Source organism: Macaca mulatta, chromosome 20, assembly GCF_049350105.2.
Source record: "Macaca mulatta isolate MMU2019108-1 chromosome 20, T2T-MMU8v2.0, whole genome shotgun sequence".
Lineage (NCBI taxonomy): Eukaryota > Metazoa > Chordata > Mammalia > Primates > Cercopithecidae > Macaca > Macaca mulatta.
This window is the reverse complement of record NC_133425.1, coordinates 31,211,949-31,236,113: the sequence shown is the minus strand read 5'-3', so window position 1 is coordinate 31,236,113 and position 24,165 is coordinate 31,211,949.

Here is a 24,165-nt window from a genome sequence, read left to right as displayed (position 1 = left end):
CCATTGGTCTCAATGAGCTCCCAAATGTCCATTCACAGAATTAACAAAAACAGGGCTTCCAAACTGCTGAATTAAAATAAACGTTTAACTCTGTGAGATGAATGCACACATCACAAATAAATTTCTCAGAAAACTTCTTTCTAATTTTGATCTGAAGATATTTTCTTTTTCAAAATTCCTAAATGCAAGCCCAAATATCTCTTCACAGATGCTACGAAAACACTTTCCAAATGGCTTAATAAAGATTTGACTCTGTGAGATGAATGCACACATCACAAAGCAATTTCTTAGATAGCTTCATTCTACTTTTTATCCTGGGATATTCTATTTTTCGTCATTGGCCTCAATGAGCTCCCAAATGTCAATTTGCAGAATGGTAAAAACATTGTTTCACAACTGCTGAGTGAAAAGAAAGGTATAAATCTGTGAGATGAATGTACACATCCAAAGTAGTTTCTCAGATAGCTTCCTGTTATTTTTTATCCTGGGACATTTAATTTTTTCCCAATGACCTCAACAAGTTCCCAAATATGCATTTGCATAATGGACAAAAACAGTGTTTCCAAACTGCTGAACCAAAAAAAGGTTTATCTCTGTGAACTGAATGCAAACATCTCAACACAGTTTCTCAGAAATCTTCTTTCTAGTTTTTATCTGAAGTTATTTTTTTTTCACTATAAGTCTCAAGGGGCTCAAAATGTCCGCTCATTGATTCTACAAAATGGTGTTTCAAAACTGGTGAATGAAAAGGAAGATTTACCTCCTCAGGCTGAATGCACATATCATAAAGCAATTTCTCAGATAGCTTCATTCTGTTTTTATTCTGGGATATTCAATTTTTCACCATTGGCCTCAAAGAGCTCCCAAATGTCATTTCACACAATGGACAAACAGTGTTTCCCAACAGTTTATCACTGTAAGATGAATGCATACATCACAAAACGGTTTCTCAGATAACTTCCTTCTAATTTTTAACCTGGGATATTCACTTTTTCACCATGGGTTTCAATGAGCTCCAAAAAGTCCATGTGCAGAATGGAAAAAAAAATCGTGTTACAAAACTGCTGAATGCGAAAAAAAGCTTAACTCTGTGAGACGAATGTACACATCACAAAGCATTTTCTCACAGATTCAACAAAAACAGGGTTTCCCAACAGCTGAATGAAAAGAATGGTTTAACTCTGCGTGCTAAATGCACACATCACAAAGTGGTTTCTCAGATAGCTTCCTCTTAGTTTTTATCCTGAGACTTTCGATTTTTCACCATTGGTCTTAATGAGTTCCTGAATGTCCATTCACAGAACGGATAAAAACAGTGTTTCCACACTGCTGAATCAAAAGAATTGTTTAAATCTGTGAGATGAATGCACACATCACAAAACAGTTTCTCAGACAGCTTCTTTCTAGTTTTGTTTTTTCCTTTTTACAATAGTCATAAATTTGCTCTCAAATGTCACTGCGCAAATGCTACAAAATCACTTTTTCCAAACTACTGAATGAAAAGGAAGTTTTAACTCTTTGAGATGAATGGGTACATCACAAAGCACTTTCTCTGATGGCTTCCTTCTAGTTTTCATCCTGCGATATTTGCTTTTTTACCATTGGTGTCAATGAGCTCACAAATGTCCATTCGCACAGTGGACAAATACAGTGTTTCTAAACTGTCATAGCAAAAGAAATGTTTAACTCTGTGAGATGAATGCACACATCACAAAAGAGTTTCTCAGAAAGCTTCTTTTAAGAATTTATCCAAAGTTTTTTTTTTTTTCACCATAGGCCTCAATGCACTCCCAAATACCCCTTCACAGATACTACAAAGACAGTGTTTCCAAACTGTAGAATGAAAAGCAAGGTTTAACTCTGTGAGATGAATGCACTCACCATAAAGCAGTTTCTTAGAAAGATTCTTTCTAGTTTTTATCTGATGATATTTTCTTTTACACCATGGGCCTCAATGCATTCCCAAATATCCCTTCACAGATTCTACAAAAACAGTTTTTCTAAACTGGTGCATGAAAAAAAAGGTTTGACTCTGAAAAAAACAGTGTTTACAAACTGTTTTTGTAGAATCTCCAAAGACATACTTGGAGTTCATTGAGTCCAATGGTGAAAAATGGAATATCCAGAGATATAAACTAAAAGGAAGCTATCCAAGAAATATTTCTGTGATGTGTGCATTCATCTCACAGAGTTAAACCTTCCTTTGTATTCAGTAGTTTGGAAACTCGTTGTGTAGAATCTGTGAAAGAACATTTGGGAGCTATATAAGTCAATGGTGCAAAAAAAAATCTTCAGATAAAAACTAGAAAGAAGCTTTCTGAGAAACTGCTTTGTGATGTGTGCATTTATCTCACAGAGTTAAAACACTCTTTTGCTTCAGCAGTCTGGAAACATTGGTTTTGTCCATTCTGCAAATGGACATTTGGGAGATCAATGAGGTCAATGGCAAAAAAATGAATGTCCAAGGAGAACAACTAAGAGGACCCTCTCTGAGAAACTGCTTTGTGATGTGTGCATTCATCTCACAGAGTTAAACCTCTCCTTTCATTCAGGAGTCTTGGAACACTGTTTTTTTGTTTTCTTTTTTCCATTCTGCAAATGGACATTTGGGAGCTCATTGAGGCCAATGGTGAAAAAGCGAATATCCCAGGATGAAAACAAAAAGGAAGCACTCTGAGAAACCACTTTGTGATGTGTGCATTCATCTCGCAGAATTGAACATTTCTTTTGACTCAGTAATTTGGAAACACTGTTTTTGTCCGTTCTGTGAATGGACATTTGGGAGCTGATTGAGGCCAATGGTGAAAAAAAAAATCCCAAGATATAAACAAAAGGAACCTATCTAACAAACTACTTTGTGATATGTTCACTCAACTCGAGGAGTTACATCTTTCTGTTCACTCTCCAGTTTGGAAATGCTGTTTTTGTAGAATATGCCAATGGACATTTGGGAGCACATTGAGGCCTATTGTGAAATAGGAAAATATCTTCAGATATAAATTAAAAAGAAGCTTTCTGAGAAACTGCTTTGTAATGTGTGCATTCATCTCACAGAGTTAAACCTTTTTGACTAAGCAGGTTAGACACACTGTTTCTGTCCATTCTGCAAACGGACATTTGAACTCATTGAGGCTGAAGGTGAAAAGGGGATTGTCTCAGGTTAAAAACTTAGAGGAAGCTTTCTGAGAAAGTGCTTTGTGATGTGTGTGTTCATCTCGAAGAGATAAACCTTTCTTTTCATTCAGCAGTTTGTAAACTCTGTTTTCGTCCATTCTGCCAATGGATATTTGAGAGTTCTTTGATACCAATGGTGAAATATTGAACATCCCAGAATAAAAACTAGAAGGAACTATGTGAGAAACTGCTTTGTGATGTGTGCATTCATCTGGGAGAGTTGAAATTTTCTTTTCATTCAGCAGTTTGGAAACACTGTTACTGTAGAATCTGCAAAGGGATATTTGGGAGTGTATTGAGGTCCATGGTGAAAAAGGAAACGCCTTCAGAAAAAAATTGGAAAGAAGCTTTCTGAGAAAGTGTTTTGTGGTGAGAACATTCAGTTCACAGGTTTAAATATTTCTTTTGATTCAGCAGTGTGGAAACTGTTTTAGTTCATTCTGCGAATGGACATTTGGGACCTAATTGAGGCCAATGAGAAAAAAAAGTCAAATATCCCGGGATAAAAACTAAGAGGAATCTATCTGAGAAAATGCTTTGTGTTGTGTTCATTGATCTCACAGAGTTAAACCGTCTGCTTCATTCAGCAGATTGGAAACACTGTTTTTGTCCATTCTGCAAATGGACATTTAGTAGTTCATTGAGGTCAATGGCGAACAAGCGAATGTCCCAGGAGAAAAACCAAGAGGAAGCTATCTTAGGAACCACTTTGTGATGTGTGCAATCATTTCTCAGAGTTAAACCTTTCTTTTCATTCTGCAGCTTGGAATCACTGTTTTTGTAGTATCTGCGAAGAGATATTTGGTAGTTCATTGGGGCCTATGGTGAAAAAGAAAATATCTTCCTGTATAAACTAGAAAGAAGCTTTCTGATGAACTGTTTTGTGATGTATGCATTCATCTCAAAGAGTTAAACATTTCTTTTGATTCAGCAGTTTGGAAACACTCTTTTTGTCATTCTATGAATGGACATTTGTGAACTCATTGAGAATGATGGCAAGAAAGCAAATGTCCGAGTACAAAAACCAAACGGAACTATCCTAGAAATGGCTTTGTGATGTGTACATTTATATCATAGGGTTAATCCCTTCTTACGTTCAGCAGTTTGGAAACACTATTTTTTGTCCAATAGCAAATGGACATTTGGGAGCTCTTTGCAGTCAATGGCAAAAAATCTAATGTCGCATGATAAAAACTAAGACGAAACTACCTGAGAAATCACTTTGTGTTGTGTGTATTGATCTTGCAAAGTTAAATTTTTTTTATTCTGCAGTTTCAAAACACTCTTTTTGTCCATTCTGTGAAAGGACATTTGTGAGCTCACTGAGGCCAATGGCGAAAAAGTGAGTACCTCAGGATAAAAACTAGAAATAACCAAGAATGTGCTTTCCGATGTGTACATTCATCTCAGAGACATAAACATTTCTCTTGATTCAGCAGTTTGGTAACAAAACGTTTGTCCATTCTGTGAAAGTACATTTGGGAGCTGATTGGGCCAATGGTGAAAAAGCAAATATTGCAGGATTAAAGATAGAAGTAAGCTAATTGAGATATTAATTCTTGATGTTTGCATTCATCTCACAGAGTTAAAACTTCCTTTTTATTGAGCAGTTGGGAAACATTGTTTTTGTCAATTCTGTGAAAGGATATTTGGGAGCTCATTGAGGCCAATGGGAAAAAAAGCGAATATCCAAATATAAAAATGAGAAGGAATCCATATGAAAAACCACTTGGTTTTGTGTGCTTTCTTCTCGCAGAGTGAAAACATTCCTTTCATTTAGCAGTTTGGAATCACTGTTTTTGGAGAATCAGCGAAGGGATATTTGGGAGTGCATTGAATCCTATGGTGAAAAGGAAAACATCTTCAGATAAAGAGTAGAAATAAGCTTTTCAAGAAACTGCTTTGTTATGTGTGCATTCATATCTCAGAGATAAATCTTTCTTTTAATTCAGCAGTTTGAAAGTACTGTTTTTGTCCATTTGGTGAATGGATATTTGGAAGCTCATTGATGCCAACGGTGAAAAAGAGAATATCCCAAGGTAAAAATTGGAATGAAGCTATCTGAGACACTGCTTTGTAATGTGTGCATTCATTTCACAGAGTTAAAACTACCATTTACTGATCAGATGGAAAACACTGTTCTTGTCATTTTGTATGGACATTTTGGAGCTCATTGAGGTCAATGGTGAAAAAGAGAATATCCCAGGCTAAAAACTGGAATGAAGCTATCTGAGAAACTGCCTTGAGATATGTGCATTCATCTTACAGAGTGAGATGTATCTTTTCATTTAGCAGTTTGGAAACACTGTTTTTGCAATATCTGTCAAGGGATACTTGGGAGTGCATTGCAGCCTATGGTGAAAAAGAAAATATCTTCAGATAAAAACTAGAAAGAAGCTTTCTAAGAAACTGCTTTGTGTTGTGTGCATTCATCTCATAGGGTTAAACCTTTCTTTTGATTCAGCAGTTTGGACACACTGTTTTTGTTCATTCTGCAAATGTACATTTGGGAGTTCATTGAAGCCAATAGTGAAATACCGAATATCCTAAGGATAAAAACTAGAAGGAAGCTATCTGAGAAATCGTTTTGTGATGTGTTCATTCATCTCACTGATATAAACTTCTCTTTTCATTGAGTCATTTGGAAGCACTGTTTTTCTCCATTCTGTGAATGGACACTTGGGAGCTCATTGAAGCAAATGATGAAAAAGTGAATATCCCAGGATAAAGACTAGAAGGAAGCTATCTGAGAAACTGCTCTGAGATGTGTGCATTTGTCTTGCAGGGTTAAACCTTTTTTTTTTCATTCAACAGTTTGGAAACACTGTTTTTGTAGTATCTGTGAAGAGATATTCGAGATTGCATAAAGTATCATGGTGAAAAAGAAAATATATTCAGATAAAAACTAGAAAGAAGTTTTCCGAGAAACTGCATTATGATGTGTGCATTTATCTCACGAAGTTAAACCTTTCTTTTGATTCAGAGATTTGGAAACACTGTTGTTCATTTGGCAAATGGACATTTGGGAGCTCTTTGAGGCCAATGAAGAAAAAGCAAAAATAACAGCATAAAAACTGGAAGGAAGTGATCTGAGAAACTTCAGTGGGATGAGGGCTCTCATTTCGCAGAGTTAAACTTTCTTTTCATTCAGCAGTTTGGAAACATTGTTTTTGTCCATTCTGTGAATGGATGAATTGGGATTTCATTGAGGCCAATGGCAAAAAAGTGAATATGCCCAGATAACACTAGAATGAATCTATCTGAGAAACAGCTTTGTGATGTCTGCTTTCATCTCACAGAGTTAAACATTTCTTTTCATTCAGTAGTTTTGAAATACAGTTTTTATAGAATCTGCAAAGAAATAGTTGGGAGTGCATTGAGGCCTATGTTGAAAAAGCAAATATATCTAGTATAAATATTAGAAGGAAGATATCTGAGAAACCAATTTGTGATGTGTGCATTTACCTCACAGGGTTAAACCTTTCTTGTCATTCAGTAGTTTGAAAACACTGCTTCTGTAGTATCTGCAAAGCGGTATTTCAGAGTGCATAGAGTACCATGGTGAAAAGGAAAATGTCTTCAGATAAAAACTAGAAAGAAGCTTTCTGAGAAACTGCGTTGTGATGTGTGCATTCATCTCACAGAGTTAAACACTTCATTCAGCAGATTGAAAACACTGTTTTTGTCCGTTCTGTGAATGGACATTGGGGAACTCATTATGGCCAATGGAGGAAAAGGAAATATCCCAGGATAAAAACTAAAAGGAAGCTATCTGAGAAGCCTCTTTGTGGTTTGTGTACTTACCTCACCGAGATAAACCTTTCTTTTCATGCAGCAGCTTGGAAACACTGTTTTTGCAGAGTCTGTCAACTGACATTTGCGAGCACATTGAGGCCTACGCTGAAAAAGAAAATATCTTCAGGCAAAAACTAAACAGAAGCTTTCTGAGAAACTGCTTTGGGATGTGTACAGACATTATACATAGATAAAACTATCTTTTGATTCAGCAGTTTGGAAATCCTGTTTTTGTCCATTCTACAATAGGACATCTGGGAGCTCATTGGGGCCAATAATGAAAAGATAATATCCCAGGATAAAAACTAGAAGAAAGCACTCTGAGAAACTGCTTTCTGATGTCTGCATTCATCTCACAGATTTAAACCTTTCTTTTCATTTGACAGTTTGGAAACACTGTTTTTATATATTCTGCGAATGGATATTTGATTTTTCATTGAGGCAAATGGAGAAAAGGTGAATATCTCAGGATAAATAGTAGAAGGAAGCTTTCTGAAAAACCATTTTGTGATGTGTGCATTCATCTCACAGAGTTAAAACTTTCCTTTGATTCAGCAGTTTGGAAAAACTGTATTTGTCAATTCTGTGAATGATCTTTTGGGATCTCAATGAGGCCAAGAACGAAAAAGCGAATATCCCAGGATAAAAAATAGAAGGAAGTTATCTGAGAAACCACTTTGCTTTATGTGCATTCATCTCACATAATTAAACCTTCTTTTCATTCAGCAGCTTTGAAACACTGTTTCGCCCATTCTGTGAATGGACATTTGGGAGCTCATCAAGGCCAATGGAGGAAAAGTGAATATACTAGAATAAAAACTAGAAGGAAGCTATCTGAGAATCCACTTTGTGATGTGTGCATTCTTCTCACAGATTTAAACCTTTCTTTTGATTCAGTAGTTTGGAAACACTGTTTTTGTCCATTCTGTAAATGGACATTTGGGAGCTCATTGAGGTAAATGGTGATAATGTGAATATTCCAGGAATAAAAATGGAAGGAAGTTATGTGATAAACTGCTTCATAATGGGTACATTCAACTGGCAGATATAAACTTTACTTTTCATCCAGGTGTTTGGAAACATTGTTTTTGTGGAAACAGCAAAGATATATTTTGGATGGCATTGGGACTATGGTGAAAAAGAAAACATCTTCATATAAAAACTACAAAGATTTGTGAGAAACTGCTTTGGGATATGTGCATCCATCTCACAGAGTTAACACTTTATTTTCATTCAGCAGTTTGCAAACACTGTTTTGTAGACTCTGTAAAGGTTTATTTCTGAGTGCATAGAGGCCTGTGTTGAAAAAGAAAATATCTTTAGATAAAAACTAGAAAGAAGCTTTCTGAGAAAATGCATTGTGATGTGTGTATTTGTTTCACAGAATTAAACATTTCTTTTAAATCTGCAATTTGGAAACACTGTTTCTGTCTATTCTGTGAATGAACATTTGGGAGCTAATCGATGCCAAAAGCAAAAAAGCGTACATTCCTGGATAAAAACTAGAAGGAAGCTGTCTGAGAAACCTCTTTGTGATGTGTGCTTTCACCTCACAGAGCTAAACCTTTCTTTTCATTCAGCAGTTTAGAAACACTGTTTTTGTAGCGTCTGTGAAGGTATATTTGGGAGCATATAGAGGCCTTTGATGAAAAGGAAAATATCTTGAGATAAAAACTAGAAAGATGCTTTCTGAGAAACTGCTTTGTGATGTCTGCATTCCTTTCAAAAAGTTAAACATTTGTTTCTATTCAGCTGTTTGGAAACACTGTTTTTGTCCTTTCCAGCAATGGACATTTGGGAGCTCATTGAGACCAATGGCAAAAAAGCAAATATCCCTGGATAAACACCAGAAGGAATCTGTGTTAGAAACTGCATTGTGAGGTGTGCTATCATCTTGCAGAGATAAACCTTTCTTTTCATTCAGCAGTTTGGAAACTTTTTATGTAATGCAAATGGACATTTGGAAGTGCTTTGAGGCAAAGGATGAAAAAGAAAACATATTCAGATAATAACTAGAAAAAAGCTTTCTTATAAACTGCTTTGTGATGGGTGTATTCATCTCACAGAGTTAAACTTTTATTTTGATTCACCGGTATGGAAAAACTGTTATTGTCCATTCTGCAAATGGAGTTTGAGAGCTCATTGAGGCCAATAACAAAAAAGCAAATATCCTAAGATAAAAACTATAATGAAGCTATCTGAGAAACCACTCTGTGATGTGTGCATTCATTTCACACATTTAAGTATTTCTTTTGATTCAGCAGTTTGCAAACATTGTTTTGGTAGAATCTGTGATGGGATATTTGAGAGTGCATTGGGGCCTATGGTGAATAAGAAAATATTTTCAGATCAAAACTAGAAAGATACTTTCTGAGAAACTTCTTTGTGATTGCTGTCTGCACTCATTTCACAGAGTTAAATCTTTCTTTTGATTTGGCAGTTTGGAAAAACTGTTTTTGTAGAATCTGTGAAGGAATATTTGGGCTGTGTTGAGGTCTATCATGAAAAAGAAAATATCTCCATATAAAAAGTAGAAAGAAGCTTTCTGAGAAACTGCTTTGTGATGGTGTGTGCATTCATTTCACAGAGATAAACCTTTCTTTTGACTCAGCAGTTTGGAAACACTGTTTTTGTCCTTTCTTTGAATGGACATTTGAGAGCTAATCGAGGCCAATTGTGAGCAAGTGAATATCCCAGAACAAGAATTAGAAGAAAGTTATCAGAGAGTCCGCTTTGTGATGTGTGCATTCATCTTGATTAGGTAAATCTTTCTTTTCATTTAGCAGTTTTTGAAGCACTCTCTTTGTGGAATCTGCAAATAGACATTTGGGAGCTCATTTAAGCCTATGTTGAAAAAGAAAATATCTGTAGATAAAAACTAGAAAGAAGCTTTCTGGGAAACTGCCTTGTGATGTGTGCATTTATCTCACAGAGACAAACCTTTCCTTTGTTTCAGAAATTTGGAAACACATTATTCAAATGGACATTTGGGAGCTCATTGTGGCCAATGGCAAAAGAACAATTATCCCAGCATAAAAACTAAAATGAAGCTATCTGAGAAACGGATTTGTGATTTGTGGATTCATTTCACAGAGTTAGACATTTCTTTGCATTCAGCTCTTGAGAATCACTGTTTTTGTTGAAACTGTGAAGGGATATTTGAAAGCACATTGACTTCTACAGTGAAAAAGAAAATAGCATCAAATGAAGCTGGAAAGAAATTTTCTGAGAAACTGCTTTGTGATGTGTGCATTCACCTCAAAGATTAAAACCATTCCTTTGATTCAGCAGTTTGGATACACTTGTTTTGTCCATTCAGCAAATGGACATTTGGGAGCTCATTGAGGCCAAAGGCAAAAAAGTGAATGCACCAGGATAAAAACCAGAAGGAAGTTCACTCAAAAATCGCTTTGTGATGTGTGAATTCATTTTGCAGAGTTAAACCTTTCTTTTCATTAGCAGTTTGGTAACAGTGTTTTAGTAGAATTTACAAAGGGATATTTGGGGCAGCATTGAGACCTATGGTAAAAAAGGAAATAACCTCAGATAAAAAATGAAAAAAGCTTTCTGAGAAACTGCTTTGTGGTGTGTGCCTTTATCTCACAGAGTTTAACCTTGCTTTTCATTCTGCAGTTTTGAAACACCGTTTTTGTGCATTCTGTGAATGGAAATTTGGAAGTGCACTGAGGCCAATGGCAAAAAAGGGTATATCCCAGAATAAAAACTAGAAGGAAGCTACCTGAGAAACTGCTTCATGATGTGTGCATTCATCTTGAGGAGCTAAAACTTTGTTTTCATTCAGCACATCTTACAAAGCAGTTTCTCAGACAGCTTCCTTCTAGTATTTATCCTGGCCATTGGCCTCAATGAGCTTCCAAATGTCCATTTGCAGAATGGGCAAAACCAGTGTTTCCTAATTGCTGAATCAAAGGAAATGTTTAACTGTGTGATTTTAATGCACACATCACAAAGCAGTTTCTCAGATAGCTTGCTTTCCATTTTTATTCTGTGATATTTGCTTTTTCATCGTCAGCCCAATGGTGTATTGGTGCAATGGGAAAAAAATATGTTTTTAAACTGCTGAATCAAAATAAAAGTTTAATTCTGTGAGATGAATATACACGTCACAAAGCAGTTTCTCAGAAAGATTCTTTCCAGTTATTATCTGAAGATATTTTCTATTTCACCATAGGCCTCAATGCACTCCCAAATATCCCTTCACAGATTCTACAAAAACAGTGTTTCCAAACTGCTAAATGAAAAGAAACGTTTAACTCTGTGAGATGAATGCAGACATCACAAAGTCGTTTCTCAGATAGCTTCCTCTTTCTTTTATCCTGGGAAAGTTGATTTTTCACCATTGGGCTCAATGAGCTCCCAAATGTCTGTTCCCAGAATGGACAAAGCAGGTTTCCAAACTGCTGAATGAAAAGACAGGTTTTGCTCTGCGGGATGAATTCACAAATTGCAAAGTGGTTTCTTGTATAGCTTCCTGTTATTTTTTATGCTGCTACATTCACTATTTTGCCATTGGCCTCAATTAGCAACCAAATTTCCATTCACAGAATGGACAAAAAGAGTATTTCCAAGCTGCTGAATCAAAAATATTTACCTCTTTGAGATGAATGCACACATAACAAAACATTATCTCTGAATTATTATTTCTCATTTTTACATGAATATATTTTTTTCAACCTAGGCCTCAATGTGTTCCCAAATATCCCTTTGCACATTCTCCAATAACAGTATTTCCAAAGAGCTGAATGAAAAGCAAGGTTTAACTCTGCAAAATGAATTCACACATCACAAAGCAGTTTCTCAAGTAGCTTCCTTACAGTTTTTATCTTGATATATTCCCTTTTTTGCCATTGACCCCAATGAGATACCATATGGCCATTCGCAGAATGGAAAAAACTGGGTTTACAAAGTATTCAATCAAATGAATTTTTAAATCTGTGTGAATGCACACATCACAAAGTGGTTTTTCAGATAGTTTCCTTCTAGTTTTCATCCTGGGATATTCCCTTTATCACCATTGGCCTCAATGGGCTCCCAAATGCCATTCACAGAGTACACAAACACAGTGTTTTCAAACTGCTGAATGAAAAGAAAGGTTTAAATCTGTGAGGTGAATGCACACATCACAGCACAGTTTTCAGAAAGTTTCTTCCTAGTTTTAATCTGAAGGTATTTTCTTTTTCACCGTAGTCTTCAAGGTGCTCTCAATATTCCCTTCAGAGTTTCTACTAAAACAATGATTACAAACTGCTGAATGAAAAGAAAGTTTAACTCTATGAGATAAATGTGCACATCACAAACCCGTTTCTAAGATAGTTTCTTTCTAGTTTTTATCGTGGTATATTCGTTTTTTATCATTGGCCTCAATGAACTCACAAATGTCTACTTGCTGAATTAAAAATTGGCCTCAATGAACTCACAAATGTCTACTTGCTGAATTAAAAAAATAAAGCAGTGTCTCCATACTGCTGAATCTAAAGAAAGTTTTAACACTCTAAAAAGAATGCATGTACCACAAATCAATTTCTCAGAAAGTTTCTCTCTAGTTTTATCTGACCACAACTTCTTTTTCACACATCACAAAGTGATTTTGCAGATAGCTTTGTTCTAGATATTATCCTGGGATAAAGGCTTTTTTCATTACTGGCCTCAATGAACTCCCAAATGTCCATTGACAGAAAAGACAAAAAAAGTGTTTCCAAACTGCTGAATGAAAAGAAAGTTGTAACTCTGAGACATGAATGCACACATCACAAATTGGTTTCTCAAATACCTTCCTTCGAGTTTTTATTTTGGGATATTTGCTATTACACCATTGACCAAAATGAGCTCACAAATGTCCATTCACAGAATGGACAAAACAGTGTTTCCAAACTGCTGGAACAAAAGAAAGTTTTCACTCTGTGAGATGCATGCACACATTGGAAATCAGTTTTCCAGAAAACGTCTTTCTAGATTTTGTCTGGAGATATTTTCTTTTTCACCATAGGCCTCAATGTGCTCCCAAATAGCCCCTCGCAGATTCTACAAAAACAATGTTTCCAAGATGCTGAATGAAAAGAAAGGTTTAAGTCTGCAAGGTGAATACACACATCACAAAATGGTTTTTTATTCTGGGATATTTGCTCTTTCACCATTGGCCTCAATGAGCTCCCAAATGTCCATTCTTACAATGGACAAAAACAGTGTTTCCAAACTACTGAATCAGAAGAAACTTTTAACTCTGTGAGATGAATGCACACATCATAAAACTTTTTTTTCAGATAGTTTCCTTCTAGTTTTTATCCTGTATTATGTGCTTTTACATGATTGGCTTCCATGAGCTCCCAAATGTCCATTCGCAGAATGAACAAAAACTGTTTCTCCAAAAGTGTTCATTCAAAAGAAAGGTTTAACTCTGCAACATCAAGGCACACATTACAAAGTGGTTTCTCAGAAAGCTTCTTTCTAATTTTCATCACAGGATCTTTTTTATTTATCACCGTAAGCCCCAGTGCACTCCGAAATGTCCATTCCCAGATTGCACAAAAACAGTGTTTACACACTGCTGAATAAAAAAGGTTTAACTCTGCAAGATGAATGCACACATCACAAACCGGTTTCTCAGATAGATATCTTCTAGTTTTTATCTCAGGATATTAGCTTTTTCCCATTGTCCTCAATGAGCTCCTGATTATCTCTTTAGAAATTCAACAAAACCTGTGTTTCCAAAAGGCTGAATGAAAAGAAAGATTTAAGGCAACGTGATGAATGTACATATGACAAAGCGATTTTTCAGATAGCTTCCTTCTAGTTTTTATACTGGGATGTTTGCTTTTTCTCTATTGGCCTCCATGAACTCCCAAATGTTCTTTCGAAGAAAAACAGTGTTTCCAAAGTGCTCATTCAAAGGAAAAGTGTAACTCTTCATGATGAATACACACATCACAAAGAAGTTTCTCAGAAAGCTTCTCTCTGGTATTTATGTGAAGATATTTTGTTTCCCACCATAGGCCTCAATGAGCTCCTAAATGTCCACTTGTAGATTCTACAAAAACATTGTATACAAAGTGCTGAATGAGAAGAAATGTTTAATTTTTTGAGATGAATGCCCACCTCAATCTTGGTTAATCATATAGTTTCCTTCTAGTTTCTATCTTTAGATACTCCCTTTTCGCCATTGACCTCAATGAGCTCCCAAGTGTCCATTTGCAGAATGACAAAAACAGTGTTTCCAAACTGCTAAATCAGAAGAAAAGTTTCACTGTGTGAGATGAATCCATACATCACAAACTAGATTCTCAGATAGCTTCCTTCTATTTTTTATCCTGGGATACTCACTTTTTTTGCCATTGGAATCAATAACGTCCCAAATGTCCATTTGCAGAATGGACAAAAACAGTGTTTCAAAGCTGCTGAATCAAAAGAAAGGTTTAACTCTGTGAGATGAATGCACACATCACAAAGCAGTTTCTCAGAAATCTTCTTTCTAGTTTTTATCTGAAGACATTTTCTTTTTAACCATAGACCAAAATGCTCTTCAAAACAACCCTTTGCAGATTCTAGAAAAGCAGTGTTTCCAAACTGCTGAATGAAAATAAGGGTTTAAATATGTGAGATAATTGAACACATCACAAAGCAGTTTCTCAGATAGCTTCCTTGTAGTTTTATCCTGGGATGATCGATTTTTCACCTTTGACCTCAAAGAACTCCAAATATACCTTTGCCGAATGGACAAAAACAGTGTTTCCAAACTGCTGAATCAAAAGGAAGATTTAACTCTGTGACATGAATGCACACATCACAAAGCAGATTCTAAGATAGCTTCCTTATGGATTTAACCTTGGAATAATCTCTTTTTTGCCATTGGTCTCAATGAACTCTCAAATGTCCATTCACAGAATGGACAAAACAGTGTTTCCAAACTGCTGAATCAAAAGAAAGGTTTAACTCTGTGAGATGAATGCACACATCACAAAGTGGTTTCTGGAATACCCACCTTCTAGTTTTTATCCTGGGATATTTGCTTTTTCACTATTGGCCTCAGTGACTTCCAAAATCTCCATTCACAGGATGAACAAATACAGTGTTTACAAACTGCTGGATCAAAACAAAGTTTTAACCCTCTGAAATGAATGCACACATTGCAATGCAGTTTCTTGGAAAGTTTCTTTCTAGTTTTCTTTTCTGAAGATATTTTCTTTTCACCATTGGTCTCAATGCACTCCCAAATATCCCTTCTCAGATTCTACAAAAACAGTGTTTTCAAACTACTGAATGAAAAGAAAAGTTTAACTCAGCGAGATGGATGCACACATCACATAGTGGTTACACAGATAGCTTCCTTCCAGTTTTTATCCTGGGATATTTGCTTTTACACCTTTGGCCTCAATTAGCTCGTAATGTCCATTTGCAGAATGAACAAGAACAGTGTTTCCAAACTGCTGAATCAAAAGTACAGTTTAACTCTGCAAGATGAATGGACACATCACAAAACAGTTTCCCAAACAGCTGCCTTTTAGCGTTTATCCATGTAGGATATTCACTTTTTCATCATTGACCTCAATGAACTCCAAAATATCTATTCACAGAGTGGAAAAAAACTGTGTTTCAAAGCTGCTGAATCAAAAGAAAGATTTAATTCTCTGAGATGAATGCACACATTGCAAAGCAGATTCTCAGAAAGCTTCCTTCTACTTTTTATCTGAAGATATTTCCTTTTTAACCATAGACAAAAATGCACTCCAAAATATCCATTTGCAGATTCTACAAAAACAGTGTTTCCAAACTGCTGAATGAAAAGAAGGGTTTAAATCTGTGAGATAATTGCACACATCCCAAAACAGTTTCTCAGATAGCTTCCTTGTAGATTTAATCCTAGGATAATAGCTTTTTCGTCATTGGCCTCAATGAACTCCCAAACGTCCAGTCACAGAAAAGACAAAACAGTGTTTCCAAACTGCTGAGTCAAAAGAATAATTTAACTCTGTGAGATGAATGCACACATCACGTAGTGGTTTCTGGGATACCCACCTTCTAGTTTTTATCCTGGGATATTCGCTTTTTCACCATTGACCTAAATGAGCTCCAAAATCTCCATTCACTGGATGGACAAATACAGTGTTTACAAACTGCTGGATCAAAAGTAAGTTTTAACTCTCTGAGATGAATCCACACATTACAAAGCAGTTTCTCAGAAAGCTTCTTTCCAGTTTTTATCTGTAAATTTTTCATCTTCACTGTAGGCCACAATGCACTCCCAAATATTCCTTCAAAGTTTCTGCAAAAATGGTGTTTCCAAACTGTTGAGTGAAAAGAAAGATTTACCTCTGTGAGATGAATGCAAATATCACAAAGCGATTTCTGTGATACCTTCCTTCTAGTTTTTATCCTGGGATATTTGCTTTTTGCTAAATTGGCCTCAATGGGCTCCAAAATGTCACTTTGGATATTCTACAAAACCAGTGTTTACAAAGTGCTGAATGAAAAGAAAGGTTTAACATTGCAAGATGAATGTACACATTACAAAGTGGTTTCTCAGATCGTTTTCATCTAGATTTTATCCTGGGATACTCGTTTTTTCACCCTTGGCTTCAAGTAGCTCTGAAATGTCCATTTGTAGAATGGAAAAAACAGGGTTTCCAAACTGCTGAATCAAAAGAAAGGTTTAACTCTGTGAAATAAATGCACACATAACAAAGCACTTTCTCGGAAAAATTCCTTTTAGACTTTATCTCAAGCTATTTTCTTTTAAACTTTAGGCCTCAATGCACTCCCAAATATCCCCTCACAGATGCTACAAAACAGTGTTTCCAAACAGCTAAATGGAATGAAAGGTTTAACTGTCCGAGGTGAATGCACACATCACAACACAAAGCAGAATCTCAGATAGCTTCCTTCAAGTTTTTATCTTGGGATATTCGCTTTTTCACCATTAGCCTCAATGAGTTCACAAATATCCCTTCACAGATGCTCCTAAACAGTGTTTCCAAACTGCAAAATGGGAAGAAAGCTTTATCTGTCTGAGTTGAATGCACACATCACAAAGCAGAATCTCAGATAGCTTCCTTCTAGTTTTTATCTTGGGATATTCGCTTTTTCACCATTGGCCTCAATGAGTTCACAAATATCCATTTGCACAATGGATAAAAACAGTGTTTCCAAACTAGTGAATGGATTAATGGACACATCACAAAGCAGATTTTCAGAAAGCTTCCTTTTATTTTTTATCTGAAGATATTTTCTTTTTCACCATAGGCCTCAATGTGCTCCCAAATATTATTTTGTGAACTCTACAAAAATAGTTTTTCCAAACTGCTGAACAAATAAAATGGTTTAACTGTGAGTTGAATGCGCACATCACAAAATTGTTTCTCAGATATCTTCCTTCCAGTTTTTATCCTGAGATATTCCCTTTCTTGCCATTGACTTCAGTGAGCTCCCAACTATCCATTTGCTGAACGGACAAAGTTTTTCCAAACTTGTGAATCAAAAGAAACGTTTAACTCTGTGAGATGAATGCATACATCACAATGTAGTTTCTCAGAAAGCTTCCTTCTAGTTTTATCTGAAGATATTTTATTTTCACCATAGAACTCAATGGGTTCCCAAATATCCCTTTGCAGATCAAAACAAAAACAAAACAAAACAAAACACAAACAAACAGTTTTTCAAAACAGCTGAATGAAAAGGAAGTTTTAATTCTGCGAGATGAATGCAGACATTACAAAGAAGTTTCTCAGATAGTTTTCCTGTAGTTTTAATCCTGGGTTGTTACTTTTTTGCTGTTGGCCTCAATGAGTTCCCAAATGTCCATTCACAGAATAGACAAAAATACTGTTTGCAAGCTGCTCAGTGAAAAGAAAGTTTGAACTCTGGGAGATGAATGCACACATCACAAATGGGTTTCTCAGATAGCTTCCTTCTAGTGTTTATCCTGGGAGATTCCCTTTTTCAAAATTGGCCTGAATGAGATCCCAAAGGTCCATTTGCAAAATGTGCAAAGAGTGTTTCCAAACTGCTGAATCAAAAGAAAGATTATCTCTGTGAGATGAATGCAATCATCAAAAAGCAGTTTCTAAGATTACTTTTTTTAGTTTTTATCTGGGGATGTTCACTTTTTTGCCTTTGGCCTTAATCAGCTCCCAAATGTCCATATGTAGAATAGAAAAAAAAGCAGTGTTTACTGCTGAATCAAAACTTAGGTTTAACCCTGTGGAATGAATGCACACATCACAAAGCAGTTTCTCATAAAGAGTTTTTTCTAGTAGTTATCTGAAGATATTTTATTGTTCAACATAGACATCAATGGGCTCACAAGTATGCCTTCAAAGATTCTACAAAAACAGTGTTTCCAAACTGCTGAATGAAAACAAAGATTTTACTCTGTGAGATGAATGAACACATCACAAAGTGGTGTTTCAGATAACTTCTTTCTACTGTTTATCCTGGAATATTCCCTTTTTTGCCACTGGGCTCAATGAATTCCCATATCTCCTTTTGCAGAATGAGAAAAAAGAGTGTTTCCAAACTGCTGAATGAAAAGAAAGATTTAATTCTGTGAGATAAATGCACACAAAGCAAAGCGGTTTTTCAGATAGCTATCTTCTAGTTTTTATGTTGGGATATTCATGTTTTTGCCATTGACATTAATGAGCTCCCAAATGTCCATCTGCACAATGGACAAAAACAGTGTTTCCAAACTGCTAAATCAAAAGAAAAATGTAACTCTGTGAGATAAATGCACACATCACAAAGCAGTTTCTCAGAAGTTTCTTTCTATTTTTTACTTTAAGTTATTTTCTTTTTCACCATAGGCCTCTATGCACTCCCAAATATCCCTTCACAGATTCTGTAAAAACAGTGCTCCCAAACTGCTGAATGAAAATAAAGCTTTGACTCTACCAGATGAATGCGCACATCACAAAGTACTTTCTCTGGTAACTTCCTTCTTTTTTTATCCTGGGATGTTTTCTTTTTCACAATTGGCTTCAAGGAGCTCATAAATGTCCATGTGCAGAATGGAAAAAAAAAAACAGGGTTTTTAAACTACTGAATGAGAAGGAAGAGTTAGTTCTACAAGATGAACGCACACCTCACAAAGCGGTTTCTTGGGTAACTTCCTTCTAGTTTTTATCTTGGGATATTCTCCTTTTTGCCATTGGCCTGTATGAGCTCCCAAATGTCAATTCAGAGAATGGACAAAAACAGTGTGTCCAAACTGTTCAATCAAAGGAGAGGTTAAATTCTGTGAGAGGAATGCACACATCACAAGGCAGTTTCTCAAATACCTTCATTCTAGTTTTTATTCTGGGATATTCACTTTTTCACCATTGCCCACAATGAGATCCCAAATGTCCATTCACAGTATGGACATTAACAGTGTTTGCAAACTGATGAATCAAAAGAAACATTTAACTCTGTGAGATGAATGCACCCATCACAAAGCAGTTTCTCAGAAGGCTTATTTCTAGTTTTTATCTGAAGGTATGGTCTTTTTCACCATAGGCCTCAATGTGCTCCCAAATATCCCTTCACAGATTCTACAAAAGAAGTGTTTCCAAACAGTTGAATGAAAAGTAAAGTTATGTTCTGTGAGATGAACATACACATCAAAAAGCTGTTTCTCAGATATCTTCCTTCTGGTTTTTGTATTGGGATTTGGCCTTAAGGAGCTCCCAAATATCCATTCACAGAATGGACAAAAACAGTTTCCAAACTGCTGAATCAAATGAATGTTTTAAATCTGCAAGATGAATGAACACATCACAATGTGGTTTCTAAGATAGCGTCCTTCTAGTTTTAATCCTGGGATATTCTCTATTTCACCCTTGGCCTCAATGAGATCCCAAATGTCCATTTGCAGAATGGACAAAAGCAGTGTTTTCAAATCGCTTGATCAAAAGAAAGGTTTAACTGTGTGAGATGAATGCACATATGACAATGCAGTTTTTCAGAAAGCTTCTTTCTAGTTTTAATCTGAAGATATTTTTTCACTATATGCCTCATTGAGCTCCCAAATATCCCATAGTAGATTTTACAAAACAGTGTTTTCAAACTGCTTAATGGAAAGAAAGGTTTAACTCTGTGATATGAATGAACACATCACAATGTGGTTTATCAGATAGCTTCATTATAGTTTTTATTCTGTGATATTCGCATTTTCACCATTGGCCTCAATGACCTCCCATATGTCCATTCTCAGATTCTACCAAAACAGTGTTTCCAACCTGCTGAACAACAAGAAAAGATTAACTCCATGAGAGGAGTACACATATCACAAATTCAGATTCTTAGATAGCTTCCCTCCAGTTTTTATCCTGGGATATTCTCTTTTTCACCATTGGACACAATGAGATCCCAAATGTCCTTTCGTAGAATGGACTAAAACAGTGATTCCAAACTGCTGAATCAAAAGAAAGCTTTAACTCTGTGAGATGAATGCAAACATCACAGAGCACTTTCTCAGAAAGCCTCTTGCTTTTTTTTTCTGAAGACATTTTATTTTTCACCATAGGCCTCAAGGTGCTCTTAAGTATCCCTTCACAGATTCTACAAAAACAGTGTTTTCATACTGCTGAATCAAGAGAAATCTGTAGTTCTGAGAGATGAACATGACTATCACAAAGCAGTTTCTAAGAAAGCTTCTTTCTATTTTTTATTCAAAGATATTATATTTTTCACCATAGGCCTCTATGCGCTCCCAAGTCTCCCTTCACAGACTTTACAAAAACAGCATTTCCAAACTGCTGAATGAGCAGAATGTTTCAAATCTGCGTGGTGAATGCACACATCATGAAGCAGTTTCTCAGAGAGCCTCCTCTTAGTTTTTATCCTGGGATATTCACTTATTCATTATTGGCCTCAGTGAGCTTTATAATGTCCATTCACAGAATGGACAAGAACTGTCTTTCCAAACGGCTGGAACCAAAGAAAGGTTTAACTCTGTGAGACAAATGCACACATTACAAAGCCATTTCTCAAATAGCTTCCTTCTACTTTTATCCTGGGATATTCACTCTTTGGCTATTGGCCTCAATGAGTTCCAAAATCTCCATTCACAAAATGAACAAAAAGAGTGTTTTCAAACTGCTGAATAAAAGTTAGTTTAATTCTCTGAGATGAATGCACACATCACAAAGCAGTTTCTCAGAAAGCTACTTTCTAGTTTTTATCTGAAGATATTTTCTCTTTCATCATTGGCCTTAATTTGCTCCCAAATATCCCTTTGCAGATAGTACAAAAACAGGGTTTCCAAAATGTTGAATGAGAAGAAAGGTTTAACTTTAAGAGGTTAAGTCCCACATCAAAAAGCAGTTTCTCTGATAGTTTCCTTTGAAATTTTTTTCCCCTGGGATATTGTCTCTAACACTATTGGCATCAGTGATCTCCCAAATGTCAATTCGCAGAATGGACTGAAACCATGTTTGCAAGCTGCTGCATAAAAAGAAAAGCTTAGCTCTGCAAGATGAATGAACATATCACAAAGAATTTTCACAGACAGATTCCTTTTAGTTTTTATCCTGGGATATTCACTTTTTTGCCATGTTTTCAATTAAGATCCCAAACGTCCCTTCACAGAACAGACAAAAACCACGTTTCCAAACTGATGAATTAAAAGAAAGGTTTAATTCTGCTAGATGAATGCTCTCATTCAAAGCAGTTTCTCAGCTTCCTTCTAGTATTTATCCTGGGATATTCACTTTTTCACAATTGAACTCAATGAACTCCAAAATGTTCATTCACAGAATGGACAAAAACAGTGTTTCCAGACTTCTGAATCAAAACAAAGGTTTAACTCTGTGAGATGAATGCACACATCACAAAGCAGTTTCTCAAAAAGTTTCTTTCTAGATTTTATCTGAAGATATTTTCTTTTTCACCATAGGCCTCAATGTGCTACCAAGTATCCCTTCACAGATTCTACAAAAACAATGTTTCCCAACTGCAGAATGAAAAGAAAGGTTTAACAGTGTGAGGTGAATGCATCCATCACAAAGCAGTTTGTAAGATAGTTACCTTCCAGTGAATATGCTGGGATACTCATTTTTTTGCAATTGGCCTCAAAAGAGCTCCAAAATGTCCATGAGCAGAATAGAAAAAAAAGTGTTCCCCAATTTTTAAGTGAAAAGAAAGGTTTAAATCTGTGGGATGAATGCCCACATCACAAAGTAGCTTCTCAGAAAGATCCTTTCTAGTTTTTATTTGAAGATACACTTCTTTTTCACCATAGGCCTCAATACTTTCCAAATATCCCTTCACAGATTCTATAGAAACTGTGTTTCTAACTGCTGAATTAAAAGAAAGGTTTCACAATGTGTGGTGAATGCACACATCACAAAGTGGTTTTTCAGAGTGAATTCTTCTAGTTTTTATCCTGGGATATTCACTTTTTTGCCATTGGCCTCAATGAGCTCCAAAATGTCCATTCACAGAAAAGACCAAATACTAATCAAAAAAAGTTTAATTCTGCAAAATGAATGCACACATCACAAAGCAGTTTTTCAGATAGGTTCCTTTGATCTTTTATGTTGGGATTTTTGTTTCTTCGCCATTGGCCTCAATGAGCTCCCAAATGTCCATTTGCAGAATGGACAAAAATGATGTTTCCCAACTGCTCAATCATAAGAAATATTTAACTCTGTGAGATGAATGCACACATCACAAAGTGGTTTCTCAGATAGCATCCATCTACTTTTTTTCTTGGGATATTCACTTTGTCACCATTGGCCTCAATGAGCTCCCAAATGTTCATTTGATGAATGAACAAACACAGTGTTTACAAACTGATTAATCAAAAGTACAGTTCAACTCTGCAAGATGAAAGAATAAGTCACGAATATGTTTCTCAGAAAGTTTCTTTCAAGTTTTTATCTGGAGATATTTTCTTTTTCACCAGAGGCTTTTATGTGCTCACAAATACCCCTTCACAGTTTCAACAAAAACAGTGTTTAAAAACTGTTGAATCAAAATAAAGTGTTAACTCTGTGAGTTGAATGCACACATCACAAAGTGATTTCTCAGATAGTTTCTCTCAAATTTTTATCTGGGGATTTTGGCTTTTTAGCCTTTGGATTCAATGAGCTCCCAAATGTCCATTCACAGAGTGGACAAAAGAGTGTTTCCAAACTACTGAATCAAAAGAAATGTTTAAATCTGTGAGATGAATGCACACATCACAAGAGCTTTCTCAGATAGCTTACTTCTAGTTTTTATCCTTGGATATTCAGTTTTTCACCAATGGCTTCAATGAGCTCCCAAATATCCATATGCAGAATGGAAAAAAAACAGTGTTTCCAAACTGCTGAATCAAAAGAAAAGTGTAATTCTGTGAGTTGAATGCACACATCACAAAGCAGTTTCACAGAAAACCTCTTGGTAGTTTAATCTGAAGATATATTCTTTTTCACAACAGGACTCAATGTGTTACCAAATATCCCTTCACAGATTCTACAAAAACAGTGTTTCCAAAATGTTGAATAAAAAGTAAATTGTAACTCTGCAAGATGAATGGACACATCACAAAGTGGTTTATCAAATATCTTCCTTCTCATTTTTCTCCTGGGATGTTTGCTTTTTCTCCATTGGCCTCAGTTAGATCCCAAATGTCTCTTCACAGATTCTACAAAAACAGTGTTTCCAACTGCTGAATGAGAAGAAAGGTTTAACTGGGGCTCATTGAGGCTAACAGTGAAAAAGCAACTATTTCGGAGTTCATTGAGACAAATGGAAAAAATGTGAATGTCCCAGCATAAAAACTAAGAGGAAGCTATATGAGAAACTGATTTTTCAGTTTCTCTGAAAAATCAGTTTCTCATAAAGCTATCTGAGAAACTTCTTTGTGATGTGTGCATTCATCTTGCAGAGTTAAAACATTTTTTTCATTTAGCAATTTGGAAACACTGTTTTTGTAGAATATGTGAAGTTATATTTGGGAGTTCATAGAGGCCTATAATGAAAAACAATATATGTTCAGATAAACGTTAGGAAGATGGTTTCTGAGAAACTGCTTTGCAATGTGTACATTCATCTCATAGAGGTAAGCCATTATTTTGATTCAACAGTTTGGAAGTGTTGTTTTTGTCCACTGTGCAAGAGTACATTTGGGATCTCATTGAGGTCAATGGAGAAAAAGCGAATATCCCAGGATAAAAAGCAGAAGGAAGCTGTCTCTGAAACCACTTTGTGATGTGTGCTTTC